General features: G+C 42.4%; 1 pseudogene; it reads right to left on the reverse strand.

Annotated features, from left to right (window-relative positions):
* Positions 1-1,582: 1,582 nt before the first annotated feature.
* LOC133547775 (zinc finger protein OZF-like) lies at positions 1,583-12,727 on the reverse strand (annotated as a pseudogene).
* Between the last annotated feature and the right edge of the window lie 738 nt (positions 12,728-13,465).

Genomic DNA, 13,465 nt, shown 5'->3' on the forward strand with positions numbered 1-13,465 from the left:
ACCCCAAAATCAAAAAATACGCTCTAGCGCAATTTTTTTAATAAAACTGAAAAAACTGCTCCTAGGAAGAAAACACAAACAAAAGTGCTTGTAACTTCCAGTAGGAATGCCGGAAAGACATGAAACGAAAACTTCTATGTAGGTCTCACTTAGACCTACATTTATATAATTGACATTCTTCCGCAAAAATCAACAGGAAGTTAAAAATTACCCCTTCAAAATAAAAGTTTTGTAAAAACCCGTCACCTTTTTCAAACGTAAACTCCTCCGAGTGCGTTTGTCGTTTCGGCTTCAAACTCGCACAGGAGAGAGATTGAACCCTTTTGATTAAAACTATCCAACAAAGTTTTGATTACTGCTCCGGTTTTGATTTTACGCGCCTTCAAAGAACCCCCTGCGCAAAGTTTCCTAAAAAATTTCATTTTTGCCTCTTTGAGCTGTAATTTGACCCCCTTAAAATGCTTCAAAGTGCAAGTTAAAGCTCTACTATGCAAAGCGAAAGCCATTTATCAACAACATCCAGAAACGCTGATCTGTAATTTGACCCCCTTAACATGCTTCAAAACTCACCAAATTTTGCACACACATCAGGACTGGCGAAAATTGCCATCTAATAAAAAAACAAACCCCAAAAGTCAAAATTGCGCTCCAGCGCCCCCTAGGAAAAAACCCAGACAAAACTGCTTGTAACTTCTGTTAGGAATGTCGTAGAGACATGAACAAAGACCTCTATGTAGGTCTGACTTAGACCAGGGCTTGGCAGCGGCCAAAGGCGGACCCGACCAATGCTGCTTGCAGCTTTAATTATTATTATTATTATTATTAAAGTGGACTATGTCGAAAAACTATTGGTGTGTTTTTTGAAACATATTTGTGGTTTTGTGTGATAAGTTAAAGTTAAAGTACCAATGCATTTGACCCATCCCCTTGATGGTGAGGGGAGCAGTAGGCAGCAGTGAGGAGCAGCGGTACTGCGCCTGGGAATCATTTTTGGGGATTTAATCCCCAATTCCAGCCCTTGATGCCGAGTGCCAAGCAGGGAGGTAATGGCTCCCATTTTTAAAGTCTTTGGTATGACTCGGCCGGGGTTTGAACTCACAACCTACCGATCTCAGGGTGGACACTCTAACCACTAGGCCACTGAGTAGGTTATAAAATGGGGTAGCACAGTGGTAGAGGGGTTAGTGTGTTTGCCTCACAATACAAAGGTCCTGGGTTCGTTTCTGTGTTAGAGTTTGCATGTTCTCTCCGTGACTGCGTGGGTTCCCTCCGGGTACTCCGGTTTCCTCCCACCTCCAAAGACATGCACCTGGGGATAGGCCCCTCCCACCTCCAAAGACATGCACCTGGGGATAGGTTGATTGGCATCACTACAATGGTCCCTAGTGTGTGAATGTGAGTGTGAATGTTGTCTGTCTATCTGTGTTGGCCCTGCGATGAGGTGGCGACTTGTCCAGGGTGTACACCGCCTTCCGCCCGAATACAGCTGAGATAGGCTCCAGCGACCCCGAAAGGGACAAGCGGTAGTAAATGGATGGATGGAGGGTGATATAAAATGATTTAAAATGGATGAAAATCAAAATGAAGTTGAGTTGTGTCTACCAATATATGGTCAACCCATTTAATAATAGATAGATGGATAGATAGATGGATAGATAGATAGATAGATAGATGGATAGATGGATAGATAGTACTTTATTGAGTCCTTCAGGAGAGTTACCTCAGGAACATTTTAATTTCAGCAGCAGTATACAGAATTGAGGTATAAATTAAAAAGTAAATACTGGGGTTACAATCCTAGTTCCCCCCTCTCCCCCGGAGTAGAATTCTACAGTCTAATGGCTTGTGGGACAAAGGAGTTTTGGAGTCTATTAGTCCTGCACTTTCGGATGAAGCAGTCTAGCACTGACCAGGCTCCTCTGGCTGCTGATAACGCTATGCAGAGGGTGACTGGCATCATCCAGGATGCTCACTGGGTTTTCCACAGTCCTCTTCTCTGCCACCGTCACCAGTGAGTCCAGTTTTGTTCCACCTGATCAGTTTCATCAGTCTGGAAAAACCACCCCCAGCACACAACCTTGTAGAACAGAACACTGGCAACCAAAGACTGGTAGTACATCCACAAGAGTTTTTGGAAAATGTTGAAGGAGCGCAGCCGCCTGAGGAAGTACAGACTGCTCTGTCCTTTCCTGTACCAGTGGTCCATCTTAACAGTTCAGTCCAGCTTGTTGTCCACCCACCCCGAGATACTAGAATGAGTCCACGGTCTGTACCTCAACTCTCTCGATCACAATTGGTTGTGACTTTGGACTCGACCTCCCAAAGTCAATGACCAGCTCCTTGATCTTTGACAGATTGAGCTGCAAGAGGTTCCTGTGGCACCAGACAGCAAAGTCCCTCTCCAGGCTCCGAAACTCCTCCTCTCGGCCGTCCCTGATGAACCCGGCGATGGAGTTAAAGGAACAGTAAAGCTTACTGCTTGCCAACGTGACAGACTTGGAGACATGGAGGAAATCTAAGCTGAGTATGGCCGCCAACTCAGAGGATAAACAATGGTTGATGAGTCAACCTGGTCATGGAGACATCAACCAAAATTTCGGTGTGTATCAGATGTTGATTAATGATGCAAAACATGTACATAGATAACCGCTTGAGTTGTTGCTTCTGGAAGAAAAAGAAACATACAAAATGTTCTTTATCACATTGTTTACTTTCACGCGTCCATTGAAGATCAGGACTTTCGCATCTTGTGACACTGGAGCAACTTAAATCCGTCGATTGGTAAGTGTTTGTTTCGCATTAAATGTGGTAATCTAGTTTCATATGTACATACAGCTAGCGTAAATAGCATGTTGGCATCGATTAGCATAGCATGTTAGCATCGATTAGCTGGCAGTCATGCCGTGACCAAATATGTCTGATTAGCACATAAGTCAAAAACATCAACAAAACTCACCTTTGTGATTTCGTTGACTTAATCGTAGCAAATGCATCTGCAGGTTATCCATACATCTCTGTGCCATGTCTGTCTTAGCATCGCCGGTCAAATGTGAAGACACTCTGGCAAATTCAATGGGGGTCTGGCGGCAGATTTCTTGCCAGTGGTGCAACTTGAATCCCTCCCTGTTAGTGTTGTTACACCCTCCGACAACACACCGACGAGGCATGATGTCTCCAAGGTTCCAAAAAATAGTCGAAAAAACGGAAAATAACAGAGCTGAGTCCCAGTGTTTGTAATGTGAAAATGAAAATGGTGGGTGTGTTACCTCGGTGACGTCACATTCTGACGTCATCCCCTCCAGAGCGATAAACAGAAAGGCGTTTAATTCGCCAAAATTCACCCATTTAGAGTTCGGAAATCGGTTAGAAAAATATATAGTCTTTTTTCTGCACCATCAAGGTATATATTGACACTTACATAGGTCTGCTGATAATGTTCCCCTTTAAGTAAGACAAACATTTTTAGAATAAGTCTCTTATTCTTTTTAATAACATTGTTATTCTGAAGCTGACCAATTATAAATAAAATACTCATTTCCATTATTGCGACCCTCCTGTACCCCAGAGGACAGCTGGGGTTGGCTGAGCCACCCGCAACCTAGAACAGGTGCGGTAGGAAACGGATGGATGGATTAAAATGCATGAGAATGTTTTATTATTTGAACGCTATTTATAACACTGTTATTTCCAGCGGAATTATTCATTACTTATCGTGTTAAACAATCCCAGATACAGTCTGACGCTGAGAGCCAGATACAGTCGTCAAAAGAGCCATATCTGGAGCCATAGGTTCCCTATCCCTGGATTAGGCAATCGGAAAGTGCATCGCCAATTCGACGCAGACTGACACAGCTTACACGACACGTGCAGGTCGAGTTTGTAGACGCGATCCAAAGTATGTGCAGTAAGAAAATAAAAATGTACGTGGGATTTATTTGGAGAGATAGTATTTTTTTCTAGCTGTACTGTGATGTGTTTAGATATTTCCTACAGATAGGGAATTGTTTGTACTCACCCTACACAGTTAAAAGATTTGATCTCAGTTACATATAGATATTCATTTTACTGATCTTATTTTGGCAGTTTGTTATGCAAACAGTTACCCAACGTCAGTTTTGATACATCTCACCTTTGCAGTAAAAAAGGGTGTAGTGCAGGTTTTTGAGCATGCGCAAACTTGACACATGAGGCCCCAGGTCCCTGGACTGAAGAAGGAGTAACCAAGCACTTGAAGCATCATCCATCTTACTGTTCAGGAAGGTTTCAGATACAGAGAAGACATGAGGTCATGAGTGGATAAGATTATGCTCCAAATAGTTCAAGTTTGTATGAATACCTCAGATATTTGTGAAAGAAGCAGTGAGGAGGTCCTGGGTAGGGTGGATGTCGCCACATATGAGCAACATACCACAAACTAAACAGCTAATTGATTATTTTCCCTTGTGTGTTCTCATGTGTTTTACTGCGTCTGCTTTATGTGTGAACCTTTTACAGCACACTGAACAACTAAATGGTTTTTTCTCCAACGTGTGTTCTCATGTGTCGACACAAAGAACTGTTTTGAGGAAAGCTTTTACCACAAACTGAACAATTAAAGGGTTTTTCACCGGTGTGTGTTCTCATGTGTTGAGTCAAATGGCTCTTAACAGAAAAGCTTTTGCCACAAACTGAACACCTATATGGTTTTTCATCTGTGTGTGTTCTCATGTGTCGACACAAAGAGCTTTTATGAGGAAAGCTTTTCCCACAAACTGAACATTTAAATGGTTTTTCACCTGTGTGTGTTGTCATGTGTTGAGTCAAAGAGGTTTTTCGGGAAAAGATTTTGCCACAAACTGAACAATTACATGTTTTTTCACCTGTGTGTGTTCTCATGTGTTGAGTCAAAGTGCTCTGAAAAGAATAGTTTTTACCACAAATCGAACAGTTAAATAGTTTTTCACCAGTGTGTGTTCTCATGTGTTGCATCAAGTGGCTATTTCGTGAAAGTTTTTTGCCACAAACTGAGCAAGGAAATGCTTTTTCTCTCGTGTGTGTTCTCATGTGTTGAGTCAAAGAGCCACTTTGAGAAAAACTTTTGCCACAAACTGAACAACTACATGTTTTTTCACCTGTGTGTATTCTCATGTGTCGAGTCAAAGAGCTATTTTGAGAAAAGCTTTTGCCACAAACCGAACAGTTAAACGGTTTTTCACCTGTGTGTGTTCTCATGTGTTCAGTCAAAAAGCTATTTCGAGAAAAGCGTTTTCCACAAACTGAGCAGCTCAAACATGTTTTACCTCTCTTCTTTGAAGAGCATTCAGAGTGTTTGTTGTCAGTGTGAGTCCTCATATCACCTTCACAGTCTGTATCGCTGCTCAAAGGTTCTTCGACCTCGTCTTCAGCCTCACTATCTGATAGTGGAGCTAAGAGGTTGTCTACTTGTGGTTTCTCTTCATCATTTTCAGTCTTCACAGAGACAATAGTCAGTGGAAACTTGGTGTAATCAGCTTCCTCTCGTCCTAGAAGACACTCTCCCTCCTGAGTGATGCAGAGTTCCTCCTCTTCCTTTTTAATGCAGGGCGGTTGTGGAGTCTCCTGCTTCAAAGTGGAGCTCCCCCCTGACTGAGGGGAAACTTCTTCTGGATTAAAGATCAGCTGCTGGACGTCTGCAAGACACAAACAACAAAAACACACTTTCTTCTATGTACTGTATGTGTGTGTAGTAGGGTTGTAAGGTATACCGCTACTAATAAAGTACTACTAATAAACAGAGCTTAGGCTCTGCTCTTTGGTCGGAAGGACGAGGCCATCGATTAGTTACAACTTGGTCACTGTACGAAAGCCTATCATGTGCAGTTAACTAGTTTTGTAATGTTCCCGACCCTTCAATTTGGTACTTGCATTTCTGACATCAGTATTCCTGATGTTTAAACAGCTGCGCTACAGGAGCAAATTAAAGGTTTGGCGTTTGCTTACCTACAGCAAGAAATAGAGGAGTAAAGGAAAGCTGACTTGGAGGCGAAGAGAATAGATGCACAAGCTAAAGAAGGACAAAAACTACAAGAGGATGCTCACCTTACCAAGGAGAGTATGCCAAGGGAAATGGAACGGCGCAGACGCTTAAATAAACTGGAGAAAGACACACATTGCCCATATTGTCAAGTCTTTTTCCTGTCAGACTCTGAAGATGATTCAATGTTAATGTCAGCGCCGCCCTCTGCTGACATGCTTCAGCTCCCATCAATAGCTCAATAACTTTAGTAGCCCCCACTCCAGCTCCTGTCTCTGTCACCCTGCCTGCATCTGTGTCTTTCACAAGTCAACATATTCCAGTCTTGCCCACATCTAGTTATGCACCAACAATGACACATGCAGCCGCAGTGCCACAAACCATGCAAACTTCTGCACCTCCTCCAGCTGGGCACTGTGTTCAATACACCTTACCATCTGCTACTCCGGCCCCGGCAGCACCACCCTGGTCCGACCCAGGCATCGAGACGCTGATCGCTACATACTATGGCATTCCTAAACCAGCACTTCCAAGATGGCGCAAGAGAAAACTTGATGAATAGTCATCCTCACCTCAGCGAGCAGGATAAATATCAAGTTCTACTAAATCAGCTCAAACTCCTTAACGCTCTGCAGTTAGCCAAGTCCTTATGACCCAAAACCCGTACACAGCTGCGCTAGGGACTTTTCAAGACAAATATGGCCAGCCGAGACAACTAGTACAGAGTGAACTAGGAGCTATCCTTAACTCGCCCACCATCAAAGTGGGGGATGCTCTTACACCCGCGAAGAGCGACTAAACATCTTTGTACACAAAAGAAAATCCGAATTTGTGAATCCGTTCTCAAACTATGGCAATAAAAAACTATTCTGATTCTGATCATTTTACAGCACACTGAGCAACAAAATGTTTTTTTCTCCAGCGTGTGTTCTCATGTTGTTAGAAAGGTTCCCAAACTCTGTGCTACCTTAAGAGACTATTGTGAGCAGTCCACCTTAAGAGACTATTGTGAGCAGTCCACCTTAAGAGACTATTGTGAGCAGTTCACCTTAAGAGACTATTGTGAGCAGTTCACCTTAAGAGCGCAAGGCATTGTGGGGCACGCTTATTCATTCCAACCAAACGAAGTTCCTGCAGTCCTGGGTTCAAATCCAGGCTCAGGATCTTTCTGTGTGGAGTTTGCATGTTCTCCCCGTGAATGCGTGGGTTCCGTCCGGGTACTCCGGCTTCCTCCCACCTCCAAAGACATGCACCTGGGGATAGGTTGATTGGCAACACTAAATGGTCCCTAGTGTGTGAATGTTGTCTGTCTATCTGTGTTGGCCCTGCGATGACGTAGCGACTTGTCCAGGGTGTACCCTGCCTTCCGCCCGATTGTAGCTGAGATAGGCGCGAGCGCCCCCCGCGACCCCGAAAGGGAATAAGCGGTAGAAAATGGATGGATGGAAAACAGAGCACAGAGTGGTGGATGCCAGTCCTTTACATTTGCTGCCTGTATATATATATCTACAAGTTGTAAGATTGTATAGCACTGCGGTACCTGGTGCGTCACTGACGAATGTAAGTTCATTATATAGTTGTTTGGCGCGCAGCATGCTTTGTTTACAGCGTCTAGACAATGTATTTCATGTACCAGTCCTGTATCTCTTCAAAGAGAACATTTCAATCAATCAATCAATCAATGTTTACCTATATAGCCCTAAATCACAAGGGCTGCACGAACCACTACGACATCCTCGGTAGGCCCACATAAGGGCAAGGAAAACTCACACCCAGTGGGACGTCGGTGACAATGATGACTATGAGAACCTTGGAGAGGAGGAAAGCAATGGATGTGGAGCGGGTCTAACATGATACTGTGAAAGTTCAATCCATCATGGATAATTTCGGACATTTTGTGCCTTTGTACATGCAAGCGAGCACCTTATCCTGCACGGCAGGTGACAAGCACCACATTTATGTGCCTTCTGTAGCCTACAGTGACACCTTCTGGTCTAGTTAAGACATTTAAGTTCAGTTAAATGTTGGTATGATGTTATTTGAGTGTTTAGTTTGATGCTATCCTGTAGTGTATATGGCAGGGCTTACTGTTTACTGGTGAAGTTAATGTGTACTAAATGCCAATTATTACTGGTATATGCTATATTGTGTATCCATGATGTATTATTGCACTAAGGTGATATGTACTATTACTACGTAGGCTATGTTATTCTATACTAATTGGTTATGATGTTCTTATCTGTTTACTGCACAACCACCAATACTTAACAGTGTTGTACCATTCAGCCAATCCAATGTAACTTGCCATGCCTGTCAACCTGCCTACTAAACAAGTAAACTGCCATATGCCAAACAAACTGTCCTGTCCATTGTGTCCTGACCGACACCCCGGGGGTAAATGAGACTACCTTTATAGAACCATACAGTCCTTTATAACTCTCCACAACACATGTGGTGACACAAAGACCTGTTTTTAGCAAAGCTCTTACCACAAACTGGAATTAGACCAGCGTGTGTTCTCATGTGTTCAGTCAAATTCCTCCTAACAGAATATTTTTGACCTCAAATCGAACAGTTAAATGTTTTTTCACCTGTGTATGTTCTCTTGTGTTGAGTCAAACTACTCTTAACAGAAAAGCTTTTGGAACAAACTGAACAGCGCAAACATGTTTTACCTCTCTTCTTTGTAGAGCATTCAGAGTGTTTGTTGTCAGTGTGAGTCCTCATATCACCTTCACAGTCTGTATCGCTGCTCAAAGGTTCTTCAACCTCGTCTTCAGCCTCACTATCTGATAGTGGAGCTAAGAGGTTGTCTACTTGTGGTTTCTCTTCATCATCTTCAGTCTTCACAGAGACAAGAGTCAGTGGAAACTTGGTGTAATCAGCTTCCTCTCGTCCTAGAAGACACTCTCCCTCCTGAGTGATGCAGAGTTCCTTCTCTTCCTTTTTAATGCAGGGTGGTTGTGGAGTCTCCTGCTTCAAAGTGGAGCTCCCCCCTGACTGAGGGGAAACTTCTTCTGGATTACTCATCAGCTGCTGGACATCTGCAAGACACAAACAAACAAAAACACACTTTATTCTATGTACTGTATGTGTGTGTAGTGTTTCATGGCCATTCATTTAGTGCCTTGCCAGAATGATGGATCAATGTTTACATGACTTGTCATAGACTCAGAAAAGTTCAGCTAGAATTACAGAAAGTAGAAAACATCTGCTTCAATGAATATTAGGATACTACAAACTAACAGGGGGGAAAAAGTCAATATTGAAATATATAAAAAAACTAAAAATGATAATATCTATCTCAAAGAAGTCTGTAGTTAAGAAGAGGACATTTTTAGATGTTAGAAATTTGAACCACTTTCTGTACAATTGCAATAATCATTTTATTTACTTTGTTTTTGACACAGTTTGTCCAAGAAATTATTACTGGCATCTAGTTCATTTATATGCATTTATTTAAAGTCGGGTTTTTTGGGTTTTTTTTTTTACATTTTTCAATGACTTTGTAAAAATGGCAGTAAAACTCCAACCATTTTCTACCGCTTATTCCTTTTGGGGCAGTGGTCCCCAACCTTTTTGTATCCGCGGAACGGTCAACGCTTAATAATTTGTCCCGCGGCCCGGGGGGGGGGGTGTCCTTTTTTTTTTTCTTTTTTTTTTTCTTCTTTGTCATGAAAAAGGGACGTTTTTGTCATGAAAAGGGGAGTTTTTTGTGGTTGGTGCACTATTTGTAAGTGTATATTGTGTTTTTTATGTTGATTTAATAAAAATAAAAATAAAAATATATATATATATATATTTTTTCTAATAAAAAATTATTCTGCGGCCCGGCCTCAGCCCGGTGGTTGGGGACCACTGCTTTGGGGTCACGGGGAGCGCTGGTGCCTATCTCAGCTACAATCGGGCGGAATGCGGGGTGCACCCTGGACAAGTCGCAGGGCCAACACAGATAACATTCACACACTAGGGACCATTTAGTGTTGCCAATCAACCTATCCCCAGGTGCATGTCTTTGGAGGTGGGAGGGGCCTATCCCCAGGTGCATGTCTTTGGAGGTGGGAGGGGCCTATCCCCAGGTGCATGTCTTTGGAGGTGGGAGGAAGCCGGAGTACCCGGAGGGAACCCACGCATTCATGGGGAGAACATGCAAACTCCACACAGAAAGATCCCGAGCCCGGGATTGAACCCAGGACCTTCGTATTGTGAGGCAGACGCACTAACCCCCTCCGCCACCGTGCTGCCCAGTCACAATATTACAATGGACTATAGCAGGGGTCGGGAACCTTTTTGGCTGAGAGAGCCAAGAAGCCAAATGTTTTAAAATGTATTTCCCTAAGAGCCATATTATATTTTTTTTAACACTGAACACAATTAAAAGCGTGCATTTTTAAGTAAGACCAACATTTCCAGAGTATAATAGGTCTCTTATTCTTTGTATCAACATTGTTATTCTGAAGTTAACTGTGGAGGGGGCGTGGCCTGCAGCAAAGCGGGATGTTGCCAGGACCGGCCTCAAAATCAGCGACAGGTGCGTAGATGGCCCACCTGGGCCTTGTTAGCTAATCACCTGTCGCCCTGTTATAAGCAGCAGCCAGGAGGAGAGACGGGATTGAGGCTGGAGCCAGAGCGCGAGTGAGGACGAAAGAGAAAAAGACAATTGCTGGAAAGCAACTGAGAGAAAAATAAAATAAAACAATATTGTAACCCTAAAACAGGCTCTTGGTGGTTTGAAGAACCCAAAGGAGGGCAAGCCCAACACTAACCAATAATAAATAAATTACTTCTTACCATTAACGCAACTTCTTGAACATAAAAAAGCATGAGAATGTTTTATATTTTGAACGTTATTTTTAACACTGTGGAATTATTCATTACTTATCGTCTTAAGCAATGTCAGCTCAGATTTATCCGAGAGTCAGATGCAGTCATCAAAAGAGCCACATCTGGCTCTAGAGCCATAGGTTCCCTACCCCTGGACTATAGCATCGTGACTCAAGTATCGTGATACATAGTTTATTATTTTCGGGTCTCCCCATGTCTAGCATTAAAAGATTACAGTTGGTACAAAATGCGGCTGCTAGACTTTTGACAAGAACAAGAAAGTTTGATCACATTACGCCTGTACTGTATATACCTTTATATACATATATACATACATATATACCTATACTGTATATACCTTTATATACATATATACATACATATATACCTATACTGTATATACCTTTATATACATATATACATACATATATACCTATACTGTATATACCTTTATATACATATATACATACATATATACCTATACTGGCTCACCTGCACTGGCTTCCTGTGCACTTAAGATGTGACTTTAAGGTTTTACTACTTACGTATAAAATACTACACGGTCTAGCTCCATCCTATCTTGCCGATTGTATTGTACCATATGTCCCGGCAAGAAATCTGCCTTCAAAGGACTCTGGCTTATTATTGATTACCAGAGCCCAAAAAAAGTCTGCGGGCTATAGAGCGTTTTCCGTTCGGGCTCCAGTACTCTGGAATGCCCTCCCGGTAACAGTTGGAGATGCCACCTCAGTAGAAGCATTTAAGTCTCACCTTAAAACTCATTTGTATACTCTAGCCTTTAAATAGACTCCCTTTTTAGACCAGTTGATCTGCCGTTTCTTTTCTTTTTCTTCTATGTCCCACTCTCCCTTGTGGAGGGGGTCCGGTCCGATCCAGTGGCCATGTACTGCTCGCCTGTGTATCGGCTGGGGACATCTCTGCGCTGCTGATCCGCCTCCGCTTGGGATGGTTTCCTGCTGGCTCCGCTGTGAACGGGACTCTCGCTGCTGTGTTGGATCCGCTTTGGACTGGACTCTCGCGACTGTGTTGGATCCATTGAGGATTGAACTTTCACAGTATCATGTTAGACCCGCTCCACATCCATTGCTTTCGTCCTCTCCAAGGTTCTCATAGTCATCATTGTCACCGACGTCCCACTGGGTGTGAGTTTTCCTTGCCCTTATGTGGGCCTACCGAGGATGTCGTAGTGGTTTGTGCAGCCCTTTGAGACACTAGTGATTTAGGGCTATATAAGTAAACATTGATTGATTGATTGATTGATTGATTTATCATAAAGACCTTGCCAATACCTCGTCTAGGGCTGGACAATTATGGCAAACCATAATGATAATGATTATTTTGAGTGATTTTGTAAACACGATAAATAACACCATTATCTATTAATTTGAAAACGTAAAAACAGTACCATCAAAATTCAGTTTGAAATATAATATAAAAGAACAACCAGATATACATTAGTAACAAATAAATAACACAATGATAGTAAAAAAAAAATCATCTTGGCAATTTAGTTTTTCTTCCAGCCATTGATTAGCAGTCTATTTTCTCTCTTTGTAGCGTTTGATGGACGCTCAAAAAGCTGCACTTCACACTTTTCACGACATAACAAACTGACAACTGTTACTCCTCAACTGATTGTTGTTTTACCGGACGTCGCCGTCTTAGCAGAGCAGTAGTCGTCCATCTTCTATCACGTCTTCAATCTTCACTTCAGATAACACGCCGTCGCTCCACACTCAAAGTCCGTGTGGTGGGCTTAAGAAAAGTTGAGGTATTTGATGCTATTTTTGAATCTATAAGATCGTAAATGTGAAACTTCTCCGGACAGCCGCGCCACTTACTCCGCCATCTTGGACTTGGACGATGTGTTTGCGCATGCGCCAGACCTTTGCCAGTTCCGGTCGACAACTGCAATTTAAAAAATAAAATACCTTTTACATAACTTTTCTTACATTTCTGGCTCATGATTGAAGTGCTCCTTATCGCGAAAACATGTTTGATATCAAAAATCCAACAAAAATGGACAATGTTGTATTCTGTCTTTAAGTGAGTTCAAGCAAACGGCAAGTTGTTTTTTTCATTTAATTTCATTTTTATTTATCTCATTCATTGATGTGCATTTAGAACGATAAATAATTATATCACTATTATACCATTTAAATTCACACAATTCCTGAGAAGGAGCAGGATGAAGTAAATCTTATAATTTCCTGCCCCCTTTGACAAAATACATTATCTTACTTAAATGATAAATAAATAAATAAATGGGTTGTACTTGTATAGCACTTTTCTACCTACAAGGTACTCAAAGCGCTTTGACACTAATTCCACATTTACACACACATTCACACACTGATGGAGGGAGCTGCCATGCAAGGCGCCAACCAGCACCCATCAGGAGCAAGGGTGAAGTGTCTTGCTCAGGACACAACGGACATGACGAGGTTGGTACTAGGTGGGATTTGAACCAGGGTCCCTTTGGGTTGCGCACGGCCACTCTCCCACTGCGCCACGCCGTCCTTCATGAATATCATTTAAGCCGACACATATATCCAAATGTAATGAAACAATCAAAAAGAAAAAACACAACACGGTTGGTAGAGCGGCCGTGCCAGCAACTTGAGGGTT

The sequence above is a fragment of the Nerophis ophidion genome, linkage group LG01 (assembly GCF_033978795.1).
Source record: "Nerophis ophidion isolate RoL-2023_Sa linkage group LG01, RoL_Noph_v1.0, whole genome shotgun sequence".
In the NCBI taxonomy this organism is placed as follows: Eukaryota; Metazoa; Chordata; class Actinopteri; order Syngnathiformes; family Syngnathidae; genus Nerophis; species Nerophis ophidion.